Genomic DNA, 23,682 nt, shown 5'->3' with positions numbered 1-23,682 from the left:
GGTTTCAGGCAGATGGAGGATAGAGAGTATTTAAGCTGTTCAGGAAAACACTAACCGGATCATAATGGATTTATTTTTCTAATGAGTTTTAACTTTATCTAGAAGATAACTTGATAATATATATTAAACACTTCAAACTATATATTGACTCAATTCAGAAATTCCACAATGAAAAATGTACTATAAAGAAGTAGAGATGCAACAAAAATAGTCTTTGTATCATTAATCATAACAGTAAAAGCTGGACACAGCTTAAATATCCAATTATAAAAAATTGATGGAGTAAATTATGCTTATTCTATAAAATTATATTGGTCATTAAAAACACACTTTGGAGGAATGTTATTAGAAAATATTTTTTTCACATAATCTTAAGGGAACACATTATATGTAAAATATGGTCCCAAATTTTAAAAAAATGAATGAGGTAAAAGTGTTGATCATTTAAAGTGTCATTTCTGAAATGTACAAAGAAAATAGAGCTTCTTCATTTTCTATGGCTACTCTCATATTGTTCTTGAGCCCCTTTGGCTAGGTGAGTGTACATGTGTCTTACTTAAATTGGCCAATTAAATACAATTTACTCTCTTCTAGTTAAAAAGAGGCTCTTGTTTTTAAATGGTCTTATTTGGGCAAATCTTCAACCTTTCACAGTTCTTGCTCAACCCCTTTTGCTCCCCCATATGGCTGCCAGCTATGCTGAAGCAGGTAAGACTTCCAGCTGGCTAGAGAGGGAAGCTTTAGGTATGTTTGCCAGTGTCCCTTGGTGGTCCTGTAAATTACTTTAAACCTGTTGTGGAGAGATATCATTCCACTTGGGCATTAGCCTCTTCCTCATCATTACTGAGGTGCTTGTTCCTACCTGGTCTTTGGGCCTGTGATGCCATCTACTACTTGTGAACTCCATTCTTGCTTCTGCCTTAATGTCCTGGCCCTCAGAGGTATCTATATTATGTTTCCATGCCTCTTTTTTTACATCAGCCTTTCCCCTTGGGTGGGAATATTTTGAAAATCTGAATTTCCTTTATACCACAAACAACCTGGGAGGTATTTTTTGATGCACTTCCCTCTGATACTCTTGCACTGCCATTGTTGCACCATCTTGGATGTGGTTTCAGGCTAAGTGCAAGGCTTCTGGGGGAGTTTGCAGTCTCCACCAGACAACACCAGGATGAGTGGAACACTAGCTTGGATGCTCTATTATCCTTTGATATTAATGTGAATGTCTCTACAGTGCATTCCCCACATCCCATGAAAGTCTGGAGTTTAATCTATTCACTATATCCGTTTCATGAATTCTTTCTTTCTTCCAGAAGCGGAAGTATTTTTCTTTCATTTTCTTTTCTATTCTGGCTGGGAGCATTTCCATATAGTGTTATTTTTCAGGATGTTTTGATGGGAAGCATGCAGGGAATCATGATTTTTAAAAATCTCTTGAACAGTTTCCTTCACAGCACTTGTTATGTGCCAGGTACTATTTTTAAACACTTCACAAATACTAAATTATTTGTGTCTCCCCAAAATTCATATATTGAAATCCTAACCCTCAATGTGATAGTATTAGTAGATGGGGCCTTTGAGAGATAATTAGGTCATGAGGGTGGAGACCTTATGAATGGGATTTGTATTCTTATAAGAAGAGACACAAGAGCTTGCTATCTGTCTCTGCTCTCTATCGTGTGAGAAGATGTAATGAGAAGACAGCCATCTACAAACCAGGAAGTGAGTCCTTACCAGACACCAGGTCTGTTGACACCTTGATCTTGGACTTCTTAGCCTCCAGTGATATGATAGATAAATGTTTACTGTTTAAGCCACCAGTCTATGGTAATTTGTTGTAGCAACCCAAACAAAGACACATCCCCATGGTTGAAACTGCAAAGGAAAGTTGAGATCCAGAGAATTCAGAAACTGCTAACAAATATTTACCCCAAAAGAAAGGGACTGCACACAGAGGTAGAAACCCTGTCACTCAGTCTCAGCCAAACAGCCAAACTGGGAGAGGGCTTTTGAAGCCCCTATGTCTGTATGAGTGCAGGGAGACTTTGAGAAGCTTGAAAATGCTATAAATTTGAGCCCTATAGGGTACCTGGTTACCAATCTTTATGCTATAAATTTGAGCCCTGTGAATTCTTTTATTATTATTATTATACTTTAAGTTCTAGGGTACATGTGCACAATGTGCAGGTTTGTTACATATGTATACATGTGCCATGTTGGTGTGCTGCACCCATTAACTCGTCATTTACATTAGGTATATCTCCTAATGCTATCCCTCCCCTCTTCCCCCACCCTACGACAGGCCCCGGTGTGTGATGTTCCCCTTCATGTGTCCAGGTGATCTCATTGTTCAATTCCCACCTTTAAGTGAGAACATGCGGTGTTTGGTTTTTTGGCCTTGCGATAGTTTGCTGAGAATGATGGTTTCCAGCTTCATCCATGTCCCTACAAAGGACACGAACTCATCCTTTTTTATGGCTGCATAGTATTCCATGGTGTATATGTGCCACATTTTCTTAATCCAGTCTGTCATTGATGGACATTTGGGTTGGTTCCCAGTCTTCGCTATTGTGAATAGTTCCACAATAAACATATGTGTGCATGTGTCTTTATAGCAGCATGATTTATAATCCTTTGCAGGGTGAGGCATTGCCTCACCTGGGAAGCACAAGGGGTCAGGGAATTCCCTTTCCTAACTGAGGGAAGAGGTGACAGACAGCACCTGAATTCTTATAACTAATCAGCTGAAATTTTCTTCTAAGAGAAAGCCTCATATTGAGAAATGACTTCAGGGGTTAAAATCCACGTTGACAGCAGGACAGAGCCACTAAGGGGAAAAAAAAGATTCAGATATGAAAACGAGAAGAGAAAAGAAAGCAGATTTCAGAAATAATTGTTTCCATGTTTTAAATTATTCAATTGTTGGTATAGAACTATGAGTCCTATAATCATGAAACTAAGAAATATCTTCTGGTTCATCCTGCTCTCCTACAAAGCAGGCTCCTCTTAGAAGCACAGAAAAATGTGTTGTGCTTAAACATGAGTGACATAAAAGGATTGTGATTAAGTTCTATACAAAGTTATGATAAAGGAAAAAGTGAGCAAAGTAACATCCCCAAGTACATTGAAGCTAAAAACTGTAACCATAATATTTGAAATAAATTTTTAATAGGTTGAGATATCAGCAAGATGGCAGAATACCATTTTTACCACTCATCCCCCTGCAGAAACATCAATTTGAACAACTACACATGTACAGAAATACCTTCACAAGAGCTAAGGAAAACATTTGGGAGATTACAGTGTCTTGAGGTAGTGCAGAAATAAGAAAAGATACATCAAAGAGGTTAGGAAGGACAGTTTTACATTTCTCATGTCAGCGGGGAGAGTGGGTGGTGAGGACAGGGGAGACATCCTTCACTTGCTGAAAGGAGAGGAAAGTGAGCACCAGATCTTAGATCCGAACACCAGGCACACGCAAATGCAATTCAGCACTGGGAAGGTCACTTTGTCTCCATACACTACGCTGGTACCCATAGACTGTGCATTTAGGTTTACCCCAGCACCAAGCCTGATCTTGCAGTCCCAGTGTCCAGGCCTGCCAGGTACACTCAGTCTTCCGGCCTGCTCTACCACCAGGCAGCCCCACCCAGTAGCCCCAGGCTCTACACTGGCCCCAGCACTGGGCCAGCCCCAGTAGCTGTAGGCTTTGAATGCCAGGTCAGCCACCAGAGACAAGGCTTCAGAATCATCCCGCAGTCTCAGTCTCCAAGCCAGGTGCAGTGGCCCTTGGCTTCAGGCCTGCCCAAGCCCTCAGGCTGGTCCTGCAGCCCTAGCCATCAAGCCAGCACCTATGGACCCAGCCTTCAGGCCAGCCCCTGTGGATATAGGTTCTAGGCTCACCCAATGCCAAGGCCAATCTCTGTGATTCCAGGCTTTATGGTTCCCCAGTTTCCAATCCAGCCTAGAGCCAGATCAGCCCGTGTAGCCTCAGACTTCAGGCCTGCACCAGCACTAGGATGGCATATCTGGCCTCAGGTGACAGGCTGGCACTTATAGCCATAGGCACTAGGTCTGCCTAGTGTCAGGCCAATGACTGCATCCCCACCCTCCAGACTGACCACACGTTCCAACAGACTCAGAGTCCAGGCCCATTCCAATAGACCCCAGTGCTGGACAGCCTCCATGGACTCAATCTCCATGACTTCCCCTACAGACCCAGGTTCCAGGCCCCAAAGCCCCAGGACTCAGGTAGGCCCTTGCAGACCTAACCTTCAGGCCAGCATCAACAAACCTAGACTTGAGATTAGCCCTCATACACCCAAGCTCCGGGCTAACTAGGACCTCCTAGGACCCAAAATCCCAGCCTCCATGACTTCAGGTACCAGGCTAGTACACACAATCCTAGGCTTTAGACTAGCCCTTGCATACCCAGATTTTATGCCTGCCTCAGCACCAAGCTGACCTGAGGATCCAAGGAAGTCCTAGTGGCCTCAGGCTTCAGTGGACCCTGGGTTCAGGCCTCTTCAGGAGACCCAAGGTCTAGGGCAACTTCAGTAGACTTTAGTGCCAGACTGGCCCCTGTGGTTCCAGGACCATCCCTGAAGATCCTGTCTCCAGGTCAACCCCATGGACCCAGGACCTAGGCACATCTCCATGGACTCAGGCTCCAGGTTGACCCCAGTGGACCTAGGCGCCAGGCCTATCCCAAGATCTGCTCAGCTTCTGCAGACTCAAAGATTACCCCAGTGCCAGGTCAGCAATGTGAATCAAGGCTTCAAGTCAGCAACCACATATACAGACTCCAGGCCCACTGTGGCAGAACCAGGCTACAGACATACACCCCCTCTCACCCTGCCACAAACCTAAACATTACAGGTCTACATCAGTGAACAGAGGCTCCAAACCCAACCCTGTGGACTCAGGTACCAGCTGATCCAGACACCAGGCCAGCCTGCCTGAGGACTCCAGCAGTAAGTCAGCCTACAGACCAGGCCAGATGTCCTGGCCAATCTGTAAAAACTAAAATAAGTCACTGCTTCAAATGTGCAGGCATCAACGCAGCCACGAGGATGAAATATAATCAGGGAAACATGACACCATCGAAGGAACAAAATAAAGCCCTTACTTCTTCAGAGTAACTGGCTCTGAAGAAATGGAGACTTATGAATTGCCTGACAATTCAAAATAATTGTTTTAAGGAAGCCCAGTGAACTTCAAGAAAATACAGAGAAGTAAATCAATGAAATCAGGAAAACAGAGAACCAAAATGAAAAATTTAATGGAGATATTGAAATTATATATACACACACACACAAATGTTATAACATATATAACATAATATATGCATATATAATGAATTCTAGAGCTGACAATTATAATCAATGAAAAGAAAAATGCATTAGAGAATGTCAATAGCCGACCTGATCAAGCAGAAGAAAGAATCCATGAATTTAGAGACAGGTTATTTGAAAATATGGGACCAGAAGAGAAAAAAAAGGAATAAACGAAACTAATGAGACATATGGGACAGCATCTAACAAACAAATATTCGGACTATAGGACTTCAAGGAAAAGAGAAACATTGGACCAGAAAACTTAAAGAAACAATTGCAGAAATTTCTCCAAATCTGGGGAAATATATAAATATCCAGGCACAGCAAAGTCAAAGTTCTCCAATTAGATACAACCCTAACAAGACTACACCAAGAAAAGTTATGATTAAACTGTCAAAAATAAAAGATAAAGAGGTCATTCTTAAAGCAGTAAGCGGCAGGGAGGGGTGGGGGGGCGTGGGAAGAAAAAGCCTATCACTTATCAGGGAGTTCAAATAAGGCTAGCAGTAGACCTCTCAGCAGAAAACTTACAGATCAGATGAGAGTGGGATGGTATTTTCAAAACACTGAAGGAAAAATAAAGTCAAAACAAACCTACCAACCAATAATAATTTATCCAGCACAACTGTTCCTCAGGTATAATTAACCCAGCAAAGCTGTTTGTCAGATATGAAGGAGAGACAGGGTTTCTCAGACAAACAAAAGCAAAGAGAATTCATTACTACCAGACCTGTCTTACAAGAAATGCTAAAGATAATTCTTCAAGCAGAATGAAAAGTATATTGTCAAATTCAGAATACACTAATACTGTAATGGTAGTGTGTAAATGACATATCTTTAGTACAAAAGTTAAAAGACAAAATTATTTTAAAATAACAGCTACAAAAACTGTTAAGAGATACACAGTATAAAATGATATAAATTGTGTCATCAAACACATAAAATTGGTGGGGAGGTTAAGAAAGAAATGTTGAGGATTTTTAAGTGATCAGTTAAGTTGTTAACAGCTTTAATGAACCTATTATAATTGTAAGATGTACATTGGCCTTGTGGTAAAAATAAAACAAAAACCTACAGATACACAAAAGATAAATGATAAGAATTCGAAGCATACCACTACAGAAAAATCACCAAATCACAAAGGAAGACAGCAAGAAAGGAAGAAAGGAACAAAGGATCTGCAAAACAACCAGAAAACAATTAAAATGACTGTAAGTCCTTGCTTGTCAATAATTATGTTGAAAGTAAATGGATTAAATTCTCCAATCAAATAGAGTTGCTGAATAAATTTTTTAAAATCCCAGCTATATACTGCTTATAACAGATTCACTTCAACTTTAAAGACACACATAGCCCAAAAGTGAAGGTATGAAAAAGGATATTCCAGACAAATGGAAACCAAAAGAGAGCAAAGTTAGCTATACTTATATCAGATAAAAATAGATGTTAATACAAAATTATAAAGAGAGACAAAGAAGGTCACTATAGAATGATAAAGGGGTCAATTCATCAATTGGATGTAACAACTGTAAATATATATGCACCCAACATCCAAGCTCCTTAATTGTATGAAGCAAATATTTATAGATCTGAAGGGTGAGATATACTGTAATACCATAGTAGTAAGACATTTTAATGTCTCACCTTCAGCAGTGGACCAGTCATCTAGACAGAAAATCAACAAGGATACATTGGACTTGAACTGCACTTTAGATCAAATGGACTTAACAGACATATACAGAACATCGCATCCAACAGCAGCAGAATACACATTTTTCTCAAGCCACATGGAGGATTCGTCAGATATATTACATTTTGAGCTACAAAACAAGTCTTAATAAATTTTAAGAGACTGAAATTATATCCAGTATCTTTTCCAATCACAATGGTATGACACTCTCAGCAGAAACCTTACAGACCAGATGAAAGTGGGATGATCTATTCAAAATACTGAAGGAAATGAACAGAATGAAATTTAGAAAATTCCATTATTTACTCCTGAACAACCCAAATGGATCAAAGAAGAAATTATAAGGGAAATTAGAAAATGTCTTCACACAAACAAAAAGGAACACACAACATACCCAAGTCTATGGGATGTTGCAAAAGTGGTTGTAAGAGGGAAGTTTATAGCAACAAATATCTGCATCAAAAAAGAAGTTCTCAAGTGCAATCTATTATTTCATTGTAAGGAACTAGAAAAAGAAGAATAAATTAAGCCTAAAGTTAGCAGAAGAAAGAAAATAATAAAGATCAAAGAAGAAATAAAGGAAACACAGAATAGAAAAAATAGAAAAGATAAAAAAGTGGAGAGCTGGTATTTTTGACAAAATAAGCAAATTCAACAAACCTGTAGCTAGACATAAATAAAATCAGAAATGAAAGAGGAAGCATTACAACTGATTCCACAGAAATACAAATAAATCCAAAAGGATCATAAGAGACTATGAACAATTATATACCAAAAATTGGTAGCCTAGAAAGAATGGATAAATTTCTAAATACATACAATCTGTCAAGACTGGATCATAAAGAAACAGAAAATCTGAATAGAACAAGAATGAGTAACAAGACTGAATCATTAATTTAAAAGAACCCAAATAATTTATGTTCTCACTTATAAGTGTGACCTAAACTATGAGGATGCAAAGGCATAAGAATGATATAATGGAATCTGGGGACCAAGAGGGAAGAAGGGAGAGTGGTGAGGGATAAAGGACTACACATTGGGTACAGTGTACACTGCTGGGTGACAGATACATCAAAATCTCAGAAATGATCACTAAATAATTTATTCATACAACCAAAAACCACCTCTTCCCCAAAAACTATTTAAAAAGTCTCCTGTCAAAGAAATGTTCAGTATCTAATGGCTTTATTGCTGAATTATACAAAGTATTTAAGCAAGAAGTAACTCTGATCCTTCTCAAACTCTTCCCCAAAATTGAAGTAGAGGGAATACCTACAAACTCATTTTACAAGGGTAGCATTACCCAGCCAGAGAAGGACACTAAAAGAAAAGAAAACTGCAGACCAATATTCCTGATACACATACATCCAAAAACCCTAAAACAAAGACTAGCAAACTGAATTCAACAACACATTAACAGGATCATTCACTATGATCAAGTGGGATTTATCCCTGGGATGCAAGGATGGTTCAACATATGCAAATCAATAAACTTGATACATCACATTCATGGAATAAAGGGCAAAAACCATATGATCATCTCAATGGATACATAAAAAACATTTGACAGAATTCAATATCCTTCTATGATAAAAACACCCAACAAACTAGGTATAGTAGGAATGTACCTCAACACAAAAAAGGCCATATATGACAAGCTTACAGCTAACATCATATTCAATGGTGAAAAGTTGGAAACTTTTTCTCTAAAAGATCAGGAATATGACCAAGCCTACTCTCACTGCTTCTATTCAACATGGTACTGGAAGTCCTAGCCAGAGCAATTAGGCATGAAATACAAGAAAAGAAAGGCATCCAAATTGAGAAGGAAGAAGTGAAATTGTCCCTGTTTACAGATGACATTGTTTTATAGAACGTCCTAAAGACTTCACTAAAACACCATTAGAACTAATAACAAAATTCAGTAAAGTTGCAGGATATAGAATCAACATGCAAAAATCAGTAGGGTTTCTATGTACTAATAACAAGCTACATGATTAAAAATATCCCATTTTCATTAGCTACCCCAAAAGTGAAATACTTAAGAATAAATTTAACCAATATTAAAAACCTATACTGTATACTACTATAAAACATTGATAAAAGAAGTGGAATAATACATGAAGAAATGGAAAGATATCCCCTTTAAGAAGAAGATTGAGGAATTAATATTGTGAAAATCTCTATACTACCCAAAGTGATCTACAGATTCAATGCAATCTTCATCAAAATTTCAATGACATTTTTTACAGAAATGGAAAAAATAATCCTAAAATTCATGTGGAAGTAAGAGACTCCAAATAGCCTAATCAATTTTGAACAAAAAGAATAAAGCAGGAAGCATCAGTCTACCTGACCTCATATACAAAGCTACAGTAATCAAAACAATATGGTACAGACATAAAAACAGACACATAGACCAATGGAAACAAATAGCCCAGCAGCAAACCCACACATTTATTATAGTCAATTGATTTTTGACATAGATGTTAAGAACACACAATAGGGAAAAGGCAGTCTCTTAAATAAATCATGTTGGTACAAATGAATATCTACATGCAGAAGCATGAAATTAAACCCTTATCTCACACTATAAAGAAATTTCAACTCAAAGTATATTATAGGCTTAGTTCTAAGACCTAAAACTGTAAAATGACAAGGAAAAACTGGGGGAAAATGTTTATGAAATGGTCTGGGCAATAATTTTTTGGATATAAACCCAAAAGCAGGCAGCAAAAGCAACAATAGACAACTGGGATTACATTAAACTGACAATCCTCTACAAGTCAAGGAAACAAACAACAGAGTGAAGAGGCAACTTATGAAATGGGTTAAAATATTTGCAAACCAGAGATCTTAAAAGGGGTGAATATTCAAAATACACAAAAAACTTAAAAAACTCAATAGTAAGAAAAATAACCTGATTAAAAATGGGAAAAGGACCTAAATAGGCATTTCTACTCAACAGATAGATAAAAAGATGTTCAACCTCACAAATTATCAGAAAAATGCAAGTTAAAACCACAATGAGATATCACCTTTCACCTGTTGGAATGGCTGTTATTAAAAAGATAAAGGATTAACAAGTATTGAAGAGGATGTGGAGAAAAGGGAACCCTAGCACACTGTTGGTGGGAATGTAAGTTAGTATAGCCAGACTGGAAAAAGAGTATGCAAGTTCCTCAAAAAATTAAAAATAGATTTGCCATATGATCCAGCAATCCCACTACTGGGTATACATCTAAAGGAAAATAAATTACTATGTTCATACTCCCGTGTTTATTGTAGCATTATTCACAATAGACATGACACAGAATCAACCAAAGTGTTCATCAGCAAATAAATGAGTAGGGAAAATGTGCTGTATAGATACAGTGGAATACTATTTTGCCATAAAAAGCAAATTTTGTTATTTGTAACAAAATGGATCAACCTGGAGAACACTATGTTGAGTGAAATAATCCAGGTTCAGAAAGATAAATACCATATGATTTTACTTATATGTTGAATCTTAAAAAGTTGAATGCATAGAAGCAGTGAGTTTGGTTACCAGGAACTGAGAGTTGGGAGAGTGACTGGAGAGATGTTGGTCATAGGATAAATATATTCAGTTGGCTAGGTGCAATAAATATGAGAGATCTACAACACTTTGTACAACACTTGGACCATAGTAATAATGTACTATACTCTTGAAAGTCACTGAGAGTAGGTTTTCGGTGTTCTCACCACAAAAAGTGTAAAGTATATGTGATAATTCATTTGTTCATTAGCTCAACTTAGCCATTCCACAATGTGTACATATTTCAAAACATCATGTTGTACATGATAATTATACACAATTTTTATGTGTCAGTTAAAATAAATATATTTAAAATAAATGTAAGGAGCTTTCACTTCTGGATGTACCTTTCCCTATTCTTCCAGCTAAGCACTAACTAACTAAAAATCCTGGACCTTATATGTAAAATAGACAATAGAAGCCATTGAAAAAGAAGAAGGCAGTCTGGCTAAGAACTTAGGGATGTGAGGGGTGATGTGAGTGGTTGGCTTTTTTTGGGTCTCATGTATCTCAGATTTGGATCTGAAAAATCAGAAGCCCCAAAATGCCAATGAGTGCAGACCAACAAAAACAATAAAAACCGCTCTAAAGCCCTATCTCTTTAGCCAGAAGTCCAGGAAATGGACAACCCAGCAAGACAAAAAGTGTTTCGACATTAATTTGTTGACTCCAGTTAAACATATGTAAACAGTTGACCCACTTCCAATCACAAAATCAAAGGCTGAGTGGAAAGCTAGAGTTTCACCATTGCAAGACTATGAAAAAGCACCAGTCAACCCCTCTAGGGTGATATCAGAAAAGGCCAAGTAAGAGTTTAATTCTGCCATTCTTGTAACAAGGCCCTGTGGTGTCAGAGAAGACCACTGCTTCTAAACAGTAATGAGGATTATATCATGTCAGGTGTCAACTGAGGATGAGTGGGTATCTAAGAGACTTCTACCTTTGCTTTGAAGAAATGAGGCAGCCCCACCTTTTCTTCCCCTTCCTGAGCAGTTTTAGAGAAAGCCAGCTAAAACAGAAGACTTAGTAATATACAGTCTTGGAACATAATAGGAAAATGCCCGTTTTTTTTTAGTTCAAAGTCGTTCATCATCCTACAGACAATAAATTTCTCAAACTGAATAAAGAAGACAATCAGTAGATGCCAACATTGAGATGACAAAGCAACTGTGATAAAAAATGCAACAAGTAATTACAAACATATTTGAGCCACATGAAAAATTAAAAAAAAAACTTAGCAAGAAAAATAGTCTTAAGAAATAAATATAAGATATAAAAGGGAATCAAATGGAAATTTCAAAATGAAAAAATACAACAACCGAAAATAAAAGTACAATTAATGGGCTCAACAACAGAATGGATGAGACAGAGGAAATATTCAGTGAACTGTAAGAGAGTAGAAATTACCCAATCTGAAAAGCAGAAAGAAAGTAGACTTTTAGAAAGAAACAGAGCCTTAGGGACCTGTGTAACTACAAGAAAAGATTTAACATTTGTGGGTTTAGAGTACTGGAAGAAAAGGAGGAAAAGGATGGGGCTGAAAAAGTGCCAGAAGAATAATGACTGAAAATGTCCCAAATTTGGTAAGAGACAAATCTACAAATTTAAGAAGCTGAATGAATCCTCAATGGGATAAATCCAAACAAATTCTCACGAAGATACATTATAATTAAACTTTTATAAACTAAAAACTTTTTAGGGCACCATAGTTTCACTTTACCTATAGGTGAAAAACAATTCAAATAATAATTGATTTCTTACCAGGAACTATGGGACCCAGAAGGAAGAAGCATATTTTTGAGGTGCTGAAATGAAAGAACTGCCAGCCAGAATCCTATACCCCACACAAATATCTTTCAGGAATAACGAATAAATTAATACATTCTCAGATGAAGGAAAAGTATGGGAATTTGTCACTAGTGGATGTATTCTAAAATAATTGAAATTCTCTAAATAGAAATTATATGATAAAAGAAGAAAACTTGGAACATTAGGAAAGAAAAACACAGTAAGAAAAAACATGGGTAAATACAATAGGCTTTCCTTGTCCTCTTGAATTTTGTATGTATGTAGTTGAAGCAAAAATTATAACATTGATGTGGCTCTAAATGTACATAGAGAAATTACTTAGGGTAATTATACATGGAGGGGGGCAAAGGAACTAAGTTATGTATATTTCAGTCAAACTGGTAAGATGATGATACCAATAGGGAGTAGAGTATAATTCTGTGATTCTATCTATATGTCTGTCTGTCTAGCATCTATATATCTATCTATCTATATCTCTATTTAAAATGTAACATCTAGAGTGACCACAAAAAAGATCAAAAACAGTATAGGTAAATCAAAATAGATAAATAGATTCCAAGAAAATGTTTAAATAGCCCCCAGGAAGGGAGAAAAAGAAAGAGAAAAAAAAAAAAAAAAAAACCAAAGAGAATAAACAAAAAATAAAATGGCAGATTTAGGCTAGGCCCTAATAATAATTACATTAACTATAAATGGTCTAAATATGTCTATTAAAAGACAGAGATTGACAGATTGGATTAAAAACACCACTTGACTATATTCTGTTCATAACAAATTCATTCAGTTATAAGCACATAGGCAGGTTGAAAGTAAAAAGATGAAGAAAACACATCATGCAAACATTAATCAAAAGAAAGCACAAGTGGCCATATGAATATGAGGTAAAATTGATTTTAGAACAAAGATTACTAGAGAGGGAAAGAGTTATTATATAATGATAAAAAAATCAATCCATCAAGACAACATAGAAATCCTAAATGCATATGCAACTGAACAACAGAGCTTCAAAATATGTAAAACAAAAACTGATAAAACTGAAAGGAGAAATAGACAAATCCTCTCTTAACAATTGATAGAAAAATCAACAAAATTATTAATATAGATGAACTCATCAACCAGCAAGATCTAATTGTTATTAATAGAGCACTCCACTCAACCACAGCAGAATGCACTTTCTGGGCCATAAGACAAACCCTCAGTGAATTTAAAAGTATTGAAATCATATAGAGGGCATTCTCCAACCACAATGGAATCAAACTAGATGTTAATAACAGAAAGATAACAAGAAACTCACCAAACTCCTGTAAATTAAACAACACACTTCTAATTTATCAATGAATAAAGAAGGAAGTTTCAAGGGAAATAAAAAAAGTTTAACAGAATATAAATTAAAACAAAACTTATCAAAAATAATGAGAAAAAGAAAAAAAACTGGGAAAGAAATATGTAGCAGTAAATACATATATAAGAACAGAGAACACATCTCAAATTAATAATCTAATCTCTCATGTCAGCAACTTGAAAAGAATTGTTGCAATATAAACTCAAAGCAAGGGGAGGGAAGGAAAAATAAAGATAAAGCAGAAATAGACATTGAAAATAAAAAAGAGAGAAAATATATGTAGCAAAGGACTCAATTTTTGCAAAGATCAATAAAATTAAAATTAAAAAACTTATAGCAGTATCACCCAAGAAGGAATGCAACAGGGGCCATCAGTACAGACCCTGTAGATATTAAAAGTATAATAAGTGAACACCACAACTAACTCCACACCCATATATTTGATAACTCAGATGAAATGGTTTAATTCCTTGAAAAATATAAATGTCACAACTCACCTAATATGAAATCAATAATTTAGATAAACTTTATGAAGGAAATTGAATATATAATTCAAAATCTCTCCAAAGGCGTAAGGAAGAATTAACATCAATTCTACACAACTTCTTTCGAAAAACAGAAGAGAAATGAGTATTTTACAATTTGCTTTATGAAGTTACCATCATCTTGATGCCAAAACAAAGACAGTAAAAAAAAAAAGAAAATAAAACAAAATATTAATAGATTAATATCCCTCATAGTTATGGACACAATAATTCTTTAAAAAACATTAGAAAATAGAGTTCAGCAATTTAAAAAATTATATCCCATTACCATGGGGAATTTATTCCAGGAATGCAAGGCTATTGGTTTTAGAAAATAAATAAATGTAATCCACCATACTAAGAGGCTAAAGAGGAAAAATCACATATCAATCAGTGAAGAAAACCATTTGACAAAATTCAACATCTATTCATTATAAAAACCCTCAGAGGTATATAAATTGATAGAACACTTTCTCTATAAGCAAAAGAACACCTGCAAACACCTGTAGCTATCATTACACACGATGGTGAAAGTCTGAAAGCTTTCTGAGGTCCAGAACAAGGCAAAAATGTGCATTCTCACCAATCTTTTTCAACACAGTGCCATCATTTCTAGGCTGTAAAAGTCACGCAGGTTGGAAATAAATTAGTAAAACTGTTCCTATTTACAGATGATATAATTTCCTATGCAGAAAATCATAAGGAATCTACAAAAACAATAAACAAACAAAAAAACCCTCCTGGAACTAATAAATGGTTTCAGTGAGAGCACAAGATATAAGAAAAACATATAAAAATCAACTCTATTTTGATAGTTTAACAATGAATACAAAACAATGAAATTTAAAATACAATATAACTTAGAATTACTCCCCCAAAAATGAACTACTTTATCCTCACTATGTTGGCTAAAATCTAATAGATAGTAAGTGTTGGTGAGAATATGGAGAAATTAGAAACTCATTCATCGCTGGTGGGAATATATAAAATGATGCATCCATTTTGGAAAACAGTCTGTCAGTTCTCCGAAAGGTTAAACACAGAGTTTCCACATGATTCAGCAATTCTACTCCCAAGGGAAAGAAAAAAATATATATATTTACACAAAAACCTGTACATCATTGTTCACAATAGCATTATTCATAATAGCTTAAAAGCGGGAAATAACTCAAATGTCTGTCAACTAAATGAATGAATAAATAAAATGTGGTATATTCATACAATGAAATATCATTTGGCAATACAATAAAATGAAAGACTGATACATGTTACAAAATAGATAAACCTTGAAAGTATTATGCTAAGTGAAAAGAGCCAGTCATTTTATTCTGTAATTCCATGCATATGAAATTTCCAGAATAAGTAACTCTATAACGGTAGAAAATACATTAGTGGTTACCTAGGCATGGTAGTGGGTGGGTAGGAAATGAGCAGCAACTACTAATCAATACAGGATTTCTTTTGGCAGTACTAAAAGTATTCTAAAATTGACTAAAGTGACGGTTGAACTACTTTATGAATATATTAAAAACCACTGAATGTTATACTTTACGTGGGTGAATTGTATTCTATGTGAATTTTATCTCAATAAAACTGAACGTATATATATATGCATAATGTATACATACATATATATGTACACACATATATATAAATAAGTGTAAATCTTATACACATATTATATATATGAGTAAATCTGATAAAACATGTCAAGTACTTTTACTCTGAAAACTATATAATGCTGGTGAAAAAAATCAAACATGTTCATGGACTGGAATACTCAACATAGTAAAGTTATCAATTATCCACAAACTGATAAACAGGTTTAATCACAATTTCTATCAAAATTTCAGCAATATATTTTTGTAACCATATCCAAGATTATATTAAAAATTTTAAGGAAAAGCAAAGGAATTAAAATTATAAAACAATTTTGGAAAAGAATAATAAATTGGAGTAACACTCTTCCTGATTTCAAGACTTGTAGACTATATAGCTACAGTAATCAAACTGTGGGGAACAACAGACACAGATCAATGAAACAGAAGAGAGAATCCAGTAATAGACCCATGAAAATATGCCTAACTAATTTTTTACGAAGTTGCAAAAGCAATTGAATAGAGATGCAATTCAACAAATCGTCCTGGAGAATTGGAAATCCATAAACAAACAAAAAAATCCCTACACAAGTCTCATAGCTTACATAAAAATTGACTCAATGTCCAGAGAATTATGGCAAGTAAAAGCCAATTCCAATGCATTACATAATGTATGACTACATTTATATAGCACTCTTTGTTTTTTTTTTTTTTTTGAGACAAAGTCTCGCTCTTGTCACCTAGGCTGGAATGCAATGGCATGATCTCGGCTCACTGCAACCTCTGTCTCCTGGGTTCAAGTGATTCTCCTGCCTCAGCCTCCTGAGTAGCTGGGATTACAGGCACCCGCCACCATGTCTGGTTAATTGTTGTATTTTTAGAAGAGATGAGGTTTCACCATGTTGGCCAGGCTGGTCTCAAACTCCTGACCTCAGGTGGTCACCCGACTCAGCCTCCCAAAATGCTGGGATTACAGGCGTGAGCCACCACACCTGGCCTATACATCACTCTTGAGATGACAAAACTATAGAAATTAGTCTTTGCCAGGATTTAGAGATGGTGGTAAGGATGGGATAAGGATGTTGCTATGGCAACATATGGAATCCCCATGGTGATGAAAATGTTCTGTATCTTGTCTGTATCAAAATTCATTCAATGAAAGTTAGACTTATGTTACAGTTAATTAATAACTACTGTGGTGACCTTAATGTCACAATATAATTTATGTAATTTCTATAGAATATATATAATTCCAATTTAAGCAGAAGAAAAAAAATCACATGCTTTATGTGACTCTGACTCTAGTACCATACTTACAATATGGCTTTATTACAACTTCAGAATAATCAAGAACGTATGTCTTCAATTACACATGGAACATTATAAAATTTGCCATATCTTGTTCCCCAAAAAAAACCTTAATAAATTCCAGAAAACAGAAAAAATAAAAAAACATTTTCTGATCACAATGCATTAAAATTATTAATATAAATTATAAACAAAATAACAACAAAAATGCCATAAGGTGGCTTATGGCTGTAATCCCAGCACTTTAGGAGACTGAGGTGGGCAGATCACTTGAGACTGGGAGTTCTAGACTAGCTTGGCCAACATAGTGAAACCCCATCTCTACTAAAAATACAAAATTTAACTGAGTGTAGTGGCAGGCGCCTGTAGTCCCAGGTATTCGGGAGCCTGAGGCAGGAGAACTGCTTGAACCTGGGAGGAAGAAGTTTTAGTGAGCTGAGATCATGCACTGCACTGCAGCCTGGGTGACAGAGCGAGACTCTGACTCAAAAAAAAAAGCCCTTTCATGTTGACATTTCAAATAATATATTAATACATCTTGGTTAAAAGGAAAACTATATACTGAAGTTATGTAATTTTAAAAATATAACAATAATGTAAGAATATTATATCAGAATGCATGAGATAAGCTAAAGAAGTTATCAGAAAAAAATGTATAGTATTAAATACTTCTGTCAATAAATGTGGAAAACATGAATTGCCCTCAACCGAAAGCTAGAAAAGGAACAACCTAAGGAAAGCAGTGTCTTAAATATAGTCTCATGACATAAACTGTTGCTGTTGAAAAGATAATCTGATTTTCTTTCCCTTTTAAGTGACATGGTCCTTTTTGTATTTTTATTAGAGATGAGGGTTCAGCATATTGGCCAGGCTGATCTAGAACTCCTGACCTTGTGATCCACCTGCCTCAGCCTCCCAAAGTGCTGGGATTACAGGTGTGAGCTACCACGTGGGGACTAGCTTTCTTCTTTTTTTTTTTTTTCAATCTTTCTGATTAAAAAAATTTCTACCTTTTCATTTTTGATTTCTTCTATGGCATTATTTCTTCTATTTTTTTTTCTTTTTTTTTTTTTAGTTTCCTTGCCGTTTATTCTTTTCTGAAAAAAGTTAAACAAAATTACTTTTCCTTAAATTATATTTTAAGTTCTAGGGTACATGTGCACAGCGTGCAGGTTTGTTACATAAGTATACATGTGACATTTTGGTGTGCTGCACCCATTAACTTGTCATTTACATTGGGTATATCTCCTAATGCTATCCCTCCCCTCTCCGCTCACCCCATGACAGGTCCTGGGGTGTGATGTTCCCCACCCCCTGTCCAAGTGTTCTCATTGTTCAATTCCCACCTATGAGTGAGAACATGCAGTATTTGGTTTTCTGTTCTTGCGATAGTTTGCTGAGAATGATGGTTTCCAGCTTCATCCGTGTCCCTACAAAGGACAGGAACTCATCATTTTTTATGGCTGTATAGTATTCCATGATGTATATGTGCCACATTTTCTTAATCTAGTCTGTCATTGATGGACATTTGGGTTGGTTCCAAGTCTTATACGTGTGCATGTGTCTTTATAGCAGCATGATTTATAATCTTTGGGTATACACCCAGTAATGGGATGGCTGGGTCAAATGGTATTTCTAGTTGTAGATCCTTGAGAAATTGCCACACTGTCTTCCACAACGTTTGAACTACTTTACAGTCCCACCAACAGTGTAAAAGCATTCCTATTTCTCCACATCCTTTCCAGCACCTGTTGTTTCCTGACTTTTTAATGATCGTCATTCTAACTGGTGTGAGATGGTATCTCATTGTGGTTTTGATTTGCATTTCTCTGATGGCCAGTGATGATGAGCTTTTTTCCATGTGTCTGTTGGCTGCATAAATGTCGTCTTCTGAGAAGTGTCTGTTCATATCCTTTGCCCACTTTTTGATGGGGTTGTTTGATTTTTTTCTTGTAAATTTGTTTAAGTTCTCTGTAGATTCTGGATATTAGCCCTTTGTCAGATGGGTTGATTGTAAAAATTTTCTCCCATTCTGTAGGTTGCCTGTTTTCACTCTGTTGGTAATTTGTTTTGCTGTGCAGAAGTTCTTTAGTTTAATTAGATCCCATTTGTCAATTTTGGCTTTTGTTGCCATTGCTTTTTGTGTTTTAGACATGAAGTCCTTGCCCATGCCTATGTGCTGAATGGTATTGCCTAGGTTTTCTTCTAGGGTTTTTATGGTTTTGGGTCTAACATTTAAGTCTTTAATCCATCTTGATTTACTTTTTGTATAAGGTGCAAGGAAGGGATCCAGTTTCAGCTTTCTTCATATGGCTAGCCAATTTTGCCAGCATCATTTATTAAATATGGAATCCTTTCCCCATTTCTTGTTTCTGTCAGGTTTATCAAAGATCAAATGGTTGTAGATGTGTGATATTATTTCTGAGGGCTCTGTTCTGTTCTATTGGTCTATATCTCTGCTTTGGTACCAGTACCATGCTGTTTTTGTTACTGTAGCCTTGTAGTATAGTTTGAAGTCAGGTAGCGTGATGCCTCCAGCTTTGTTCTTTTGGCTTAGGATTGTCTTGGCAATGCAGACTCTTTTTTGGTTCCATATGAACTTTAAAGTAGTCTTTTTCCAATTCTGTGAAGAAAGTCATTGGTAGCTTGATGGGGATGGCATTGAATCTATAAATTACCTTGGGCAGTATGGCCATTTTCACAATATTGATTCTTCCTATCCATGAGCATGGAATGTACTTTCCTTTGTTTGTGTCCTCTTTTATTTTGTTGAGCAGTGGTTTATAGTTCTCCTTGAAGAGATCCTTCACATCCCTTGTAAGTTGGATTCCTAGGTATTTTGTTCTCTTTGAAGCAATTGTGAATGGGAGTTCACGCATGATTTGGCTCTCTGTTTGTCTGTTATTGGTGTATAGGAATGCTTGTGATTTTTGCACATTGATTTTATATCCTGAGACTTTCTGAAGTTGCTTATCAGCTTAAGAAGATTTTGGGCTGAGACAGTGGGGTTTTCTAAATATACCATCATGCCATCTGCCAACAGTGACAATTTGACTTCCTCTTTTCCTAACTGAATACCCTTTATTTCTTTCTCCTGCCTGATTGCCCTGGCCAGAACTTCCCACACTATGTTGAATAGAGTGGTGAGAGAGGGCATCCCTGTTTTGTGCCAGTTTTCAAAGGGAATGCTTCCAGTTTTTGCCCATTCAGTATGATATTGGCTGTGGGTTTGTCATAAATAGCTCTTATTATTTTGAGATATATCCCATCAATACCTAGTTTATTGAGAGTTTTTAGCATGAAGGGCTGTAGATTTTTGTCAAAGGCCTTTTCTGCATCTATTGAGATAATCATGTGGTTTTTGTCTTTGGTTCTGTTTATATGTTGGATTACCTTTATTGATTTGCATATGCTGAACCAGCCTTGCATTGCAGGGATGATGCCAACTTGATCGTGGTGGATAAGCTTTTTGATGTGCTGCTGGATTTGGTTTGCCAGTATTTTACTGAGGACTTTTGCATCAATGTTCATCAGGGATATTGGTCTATATTCTCTTTTTTTGTTGTGTCTCTGCCAGGCTTTGGTATCAGGATGACACTGGCCTCATAAAATGAATTAGGGAGGATTCCCTCTTTTTCTGTTGATTGGAATAACTTCAGAAGGCATGGTACCAGCTCCTCTTTGTACCTCTGGTGGAATTTGGCTGTAAATCCGTCTGGTCCTGGACTTTTTTGGTTGGTCGACTATTAATAATTGCCTCAATTTCAGAGCCTGTTATTGGTCTATTCAGTGATGCAGCCTCTTCCTGGTTTAGTCTTGGGAGGGTGCATGTGTCCAGGAATTTATCCATTACTTCTAGATTTTCTAGTTTATTTGTGTACAGGTGTTTATAGTATTCTCTGATGGTAGTTTGTATTTCTGTGGGATCGGTGGTGATATCCCTTTATCATTTTTTATTGTGTCTATTTGATTCTTCTCTCTTTTCTTCTGTATTAGTCTTGCTAGCAGTCTATCAATCTTGTTGATCTTTTCATAAAACCAGCTCCTGGATTCATTGATTTTTTGAAGGATTTTTTGTGTCTCTATCTCCTTCAATTCTGTTCTGATCTGACTTATTTCTTGCCTTCAGCTAGTTTTTGAATATGCTTGCACTTGCTTCTCTAGTTCTTTTAATTGTGGTGCTAGGGTGTCAATTTTAGATCTTTCCTGTTTTCTCTTGTGGGCATTCAGTGCTATAAATTTCCCTCTACACACTGCTTTAAATGTGTCTCAGAGATTCTGGTATGTTGTGTCTTTGTTCTCATTGGTTTCAAAGAACATCTTTATTTCTGCCTTCATTTTGTTATGTACCCAGTAGTCATTCAGGAGCAGGTTGTTCAGTTTTCATGTAGTTGGATGGTTTTGAGTGAGTTTCTTCATCCTGAGTTCTAGTTTGATTGCACTGTGGTCTGAGAGAGAGTTTGTTATAATTTCTGTTCTTTTACATTTGCTGAGGAGTGCTTTACTTCCAACTACGTGGCCAGTTTTGGAGTAAGTGTGATGTGGTGCTGAGAAGAATGTGTATTCTGTTGATTTGGGGTGGAGAGTTCTGTAGTTGCCTATTAAGTCCACTTGGTGCAGAGCTGAATTCAGTTCCTGGATATCCTTGTTAACTTTCTGTCTCATTGATCTGTCTAATGTTGACAGTGGGATATTAAAGTCTCCCATTATTATCATGTGGGAGTCTAAGTCTCTTTGTAGGTATTTAAGGAGTTGCTTTATGAATCTGGGTGCTCCTATATTGGGTGAATATATATTTAGGATAGTTAGCTCTTCTTGTTGAATTGATCCCTTTACCATTATGTAATAGCCTTCTTTGTCTCTTTTGATCTTTGTTGGTTTAAAGTCTGTTTTATCAGAGACTAGGATTGCAATCCTTGCTTTTTTTTGCTTTCTATTTGCTTGGTAGATCTTCCTCCATTTATTTTGAGCCTATGTGTGTCTCTGCATGTGAGATGAGTCTCCTGAATACAGCACACTGATGGGTCTTGACTCTTTATCCGATTTGCCAGTCTGTGTCCTTAATTGGAGCATTTAGGCCATTAACATTTAAGGTTAATATTATTATGTGTGAATTTGATCCTGTCATTGTGATGTTAGCTGGTTATTTTGCTCATTAGTTGATGCAGTTTCTTCCTAGCATCGATGGTCTTTACAATTTGGCATATTTTTGCAGTGGCTGGTACCAGTTGTTCCTTTCTATGTTTAGTTCTTCCTTCAGGAGCTCTTGTAAGGCAGGCCTAGTGGTGACAAAATCTCTAAGCATTTGCTTGTCTGTAAAGAATTTTATTTCTCCTTCACTTATGAAGCTTAGTTTGGCTGGATATGAAATTCTGGGTTGAAAATTCTTTTCTTTAAGAATATTGAATATTGGCCCCCACTCTCTTCTGGCTTGTAGAGTTTCTGCTAAGAGATTCACTGTTAGTTTGATGGGCTTCCCTTTGTGGGTAACCCGACCTTTCTCTCTGGCTGCCCTTAACATTTTTTCCTTCATTTCAACTTTAGTGAATCTGACAATTATGTGTCTTGGAGTTGCTCTTCTTCATGAGTATCTTTGTGGCGTTCTCTGTATTTCCTGAATTTGAATGTTGGCCTGCCTTACTAGGTTGGGGAAGTTCTCCTGGACAATATCCTGAAGAGTGTTTTCCAACTTGGTTCCATTCTTCCTATCACTTTCAGGTACACCAATCAGACATAGATTTGGTCTTTTCACATAGTCCCATATTTCTTGGAGGCTTTGTTCATTTCTTTTGACTCTTTTTTCTCTAAAGTTGTCTTCTTGCTTCATTTCATTCATTTGATCATCAATCACTGATACTCATTCTTCCACTTGATCAAATTGGCCACTGAAGGTTGTGCATGCATCACATGGTTCTCGTGCCATGGTTTTCAGCTCCATCAGGTCATTTAAGGTCTTCTCTACAACTGTTTATTCTAGTTAGCCATTCATCTAATCTTTTTTCAAAGTTTTTAGCTTCTTCACAATGGGTTCGAACATCCTCCTTTTGCTTGGTGGTTTGTTATTACCAATTGTCTGAAGTCTTCTTCTCTCAACTCATCAAAGTCATTCTCCTTCCAGCTTTGTTAGTTGCTGGCAAGGTGCTGTGTTCCTTTGGAGGAGAAGAGGCACTCTGATTTTTAGAATTTTCAGCTTTTCTTCTCTGATTTCTCCCCATCTTTGTGGTTTTATCTACCTTTGGTCTTTGATGACGGTGACATTCAGGTGGGGTTTTGGTGTGGATGTGCTTTCTATTTCTTAGTTTTTCTTCTACCAGTCAGGACCCTCAGCTGCAGGTCTCTTGGAGTTTGCTGGAGGTCCACTCCAGACCCTGTTTGCCTGGGTATCACCAGCAGAGGCTGCAGAACAGCAAATATTGCAGAAGGGCAAATGTCGCTGCCTTATCCTTCATCTGGAAGGTTCATCTCAGAGGGGCACCCGGCCATATGAGGTGTCAGTCAGCCCCTGCTGGGAGGTGC

This window comes from Macaca fascicularis, chromosome 5 (genome assembly GCF_037993035.2).
Source record: "Macaca fascicularis isolate 582-1 chromosome 5, T2T-MFA8v1.1".
Lineage (NCBI taxonomy): Eukaryota > Metazoa > Chordata > Mammalia > Primates > Cercopithecidae > Macaca > Macaca fascicularis.
This window is presented reverse-complemented; position numbering follows the sequence as displayed.